The sequence below is a fragment of the Aplysia californica genome, unplaced genomic scaffold (genome assembly GCF_000002075.1).
Source record: "Aplysia californica isolate F4 #8 unplaced genomic scaffold, AplCal3.0 scaffold00396, whole genome shotgun sequence".
Taxonomy (NCBI): domain Eukaryota; kingdom Metazoa; phylum Mollusca; class Gastropoda; order Aplysiida; family Aplysiidae; genus Aplysia; species Aplysia californica.
Window position 1 is genome coordinate 446,208 of NW_004797666.1, and position 3,837 is coordinate 450,044.

Consider the following 3,837-nt stretch of genomic DNA (forward strand, 5'->3'; position numbering starts at 1 on the left):
CCCGTTTTTACTCTCTCTCTCTCTCTCTCTCTCTCTCTCTCTCTCTCTCTCTCTCTCTCTCTCTCTCTCTCTCCTCACAAACACACACACATAAATATACACACATACCCTCGCTCAAACATACACATGCATACACATACATGCATTTAAAAAACACCTAGACTTAAAGCATATTGCTACTTTTCCTGATTTTTAAAGAAATGAGTACGCCACACAAGAACTGCGGCAAACTTAAATCAAAAGTAGGCGTATGACTCGAACTTGTCTTCTACGTACAATCTTCACTGTAGACTCTGGGCTCTCTTTGATAAAGGTCAAGACAGAATATGTTTTATTTCCCTTTTTAAGCAATAAGCAAATTTCTACCACTGTAGGAATGGGATGTTCAGTTTTAAAAAAGAAATAAGCCTAAACTGGTGATCGCAAACTGACGGCAAGAAAAACCAAGAATCACTTTATTAGTTGGTACCACGTCTAGATCTAATAAACGTAACTGTGAATGGTTCTTTTCGTCTCCTGTACTTCCCATAGGGCGTTCACCTCAACCTGCACTCGTGGCTTTTTTTCTGATTCTTTTTCTTAAAAGTATCGCATTGCTGATGTTTCTTTCTTTCTTCCTTTCCTCTTTTGTAGTATTTCAACTCGTGGGATTTCCCTTGTAGACAATTTCCATTCAAACAAGGATTATAGATAAAGTTGACCCCTTTCTAGTAACAGCGCCTGAGCTTCAACAGTTCCACTTTTGAATAAAAGGTTTTTCCTGTTGGGAGTTCCGAGGTTTCCAAGTCCACTAGACTATTTTCTTTCCTTTTTAAACAAAAAGTAGGAAGGGGGGTAGGGGGTGGGGGTGGAGAAATATCTTTATCAACTAGAATTCATAGTCAGAAATACTCCTTTCGTCAGGTTAAAAGAAAAGCGAATTAATAAGACAAGTGCAGAATTTTGGTTGCTTCTCAAATAAAAAGAAAGAAATCAAGAATAAATTATCAAACATTTTGCAAAGAAACAAATAAAAGCAAGAACACATGTGTTCCACACCAAACATTACAACTTTACTTTAACCTTTTCACTTAGTTGCTTTTTTCCCAGTAATACTGTTATTAGCATATTATATTTCACTTACATTAGTGAATAACAATTTAAGGGTACATGTCTGCTCGCCAATATCGCTAACTTTCATGGAAATGAAACTGTAATACTGGAGAACTCCCAGCTGGGCAAAAAACGTGACTAAACATCGAACAGTATAGGTGAATCCGTACTACATGAACACGAAAAACACTACCTGAGGTGACTCGCGGTATCTTTACTATACATTTTTGTCTTTTTCCTTTTCTCTGTTTTTTTTTTTTTTTTGGGGGGGGGGGGTGTCTCTCATTTTGGAGAAGAGTGAGGGAAAAGCACGTTTCACTTTATGGAAACTATGGTCGAAGGTTATTAAGTAGGATATAAAGGATGTGAGCTTCAAACCGTCACTGTCTCGTCCGTTCCCCTTGTCGTTGATATCATCAAAGGTGGAGTGTTCTGTGGCACGATCGTCATTCGTATTTCTGTAAAACTCTGCAGTAGCATCTATCTATTTATGTTTTTATCTATCTATCTATCTATCTATCTATCTATCTATCTATCTATCTATCTATCTATCTATCTATCTATCTGTCTCCTGTCTGTCTTTCTGTCCGTCTGTCTGTTTGTCTGTCTGTCTGTCTGTCTGTCTGTCTGTCTGTCTGTCTGTCTGTCTGTCTGTCTGTCTGTCTACATCCATGAGTGAATATTATACAAACAATAATAAAAAAAGAAAGGATCTATCTATTCCAGAGTGTTCCACCCGAGTCTCTGAGCGTTTGTTTACGTGTCTGAGTCATTTTGTGATCCGCTTACAGTTCCCTAGTCCGCTGAGCCTCCTCCGTCTCGATCTCCGTCTCTGTCTAAAACGGTCTGTTTGTCTTTTATTCTCCCTTTCTCTTGTCCTCCACCCTCACTTTTACATTCCCCCCCCCCTCTCTCTCTCTCTCTCTCTCTCTCTCTCTCTCTCTCTCTCTCTCTCCCCCCCTCCCTCCTACGTATTCTGCTTGCCCCATTGTTTTTATATCTGTCTGTCTGTCTGTCTGTTTGTCTGTCGTTATTTCTCCCTCAATGTATTTGAGTGTACGTTTGCGAGTGTTTGTGTGTGTGTGTGTGTGTGTGTGTGTGTGTGTGTGTGTGTGTGTGTGTGTGTGTGTGTGTATGCGCGCGCGCGTGCGCATCTCTCTTTCTACTCTTCTAAGTCACCCTCTTCTTTTTCTCCTTTACCAGGTTCTTATTTTTCCTTTTCCCTCTTTTCGCCCTCTCCAAACCCCTCTCCCTCTATCAATCCCTCCCCCTATCCTCTCCTCTTGATATCTGTGCTCTCAAACCATGGCGTTATGAGTTTCTGACGTCTACAACAGATCTAATCCAAACCGCAGACGCCTCTTCAAACTTGTTATTAACGACTCCCTCGTCGCTTTCCTCTTTTACCTCTCCTTATCTTCGCAATCTTTACAGGGGGCTCTGCATGCCAGTCAGGAGACAAAACCAGGAATTATAGGTTTTCAAACACATGCATTCCAAACACAAGGGGAGGGTAGAGATACGTATGATAGGAAAATACGAATATGTCGAAATCAGCGTCGGTTTCCATAGCAACCGGGCCCTGGTCACGAGCGTATCCATAAACAAACAAAATGAATCTCTAGCAGTCAATCAGAATACCAGACTGGTGAAACGAAACGGGACTGCCAGACCCTGACCAGCCGTACAGAGACGTCGAGGTTAATTGCCCGACTCTTAAAGGGACCTAGCAACTAAAAGGAGAAAAAGAAAGCAAGGTATGGCTAGCCAAAATTCAAATTTTTTCAACTTTACGTTCATCTAAATTGCTGATCAGAGGCTGGAACTCTTGTTTCAAGACACTTCCGGGCACGTTTAAAAAAACCCAACCCAATGTACATAAATAAATAAAGACTTCAGTAGAAAACAAGATAAGTCTCAATTTTTTTTTAGACAGTTGTTTTCTTCTCTTTTGCTTTTGTTGCATTCCTTAAGAATCGAAAATAACCTCATGGATCACCACGCTCAGTTCTATGATATGTAAGGTAAAAGAAATGCTACCCTTGCTACTAGATACAGAATTTTCCACTTTCTTAAAATATGGCGTTTGAGTCTTCAAATAAAAAAGACCGCTTTTGGTCTTGTACAACTTTTCCTTAAAAGGGCTAGTTTTCCACAAACGGGTATATATTTAGTGATGATTTAGCCCCCAACGTATTTCAGAATACCCTCCTCCATTCAACCATTATTTCTAAGTGACCAAGCCCTTCGAAAATGCCTTCAGAGTTTGAGTCTGGGGTCATACTCGTAGTGCCTAACTTTTCTCTCCTCTTTAGGGAAAAGTTACAGAGGGCCCTACGAATCCGTTCATTTTTCTGAAAAGAATGATGGTTATTACGGTTAGTGCAATGTAACCTGAAATGAACATACCGTAAGACAGGATAAAAACATAATTTTTGTTCCCTAGCTTTCGGCCGATGTCCTCTAATCTGTTCCCCTGTCAAAGTTCAGTGTTAGCTTTTTTATATTCTTCTGTGAATAACGTAAAAGATCCAAAGGCGGCGGAACCCATAGGAGAGAGAAATAATCGTCGTAAATGTGTTAATGTGAGTGGTGTGTATGTAAATGTGTGTGTGTGTGTGTGTGTTTGTGTGTGTGTATGTGTGTACGCATGTGAGAATGTGTGTATGTGTGTACGTGTGTACGGGAGTGTGTTTGCGTGTGTATGTGTTTGTGTGTGTATGTGTGTGTGTGTGTGTGTGTGTG

At 40.3% G+C, this 3,837-nt stretch overlaps 1 protein-coding gene across 1 annotated transcript in view; it reads right to left on the reverse strand.

Moving 5' to 3' along the window:
- LOC101863041 (metabotropic glutamate receptor 3) overlaps positions 1 to 3,837 on the reverse strand; it is a 61,082-nt gene that overhangs the window by 56,963 nt on the left and 282 nt on the right. The gene's annotated exons all lie outside the window — the stretch shown is intronic.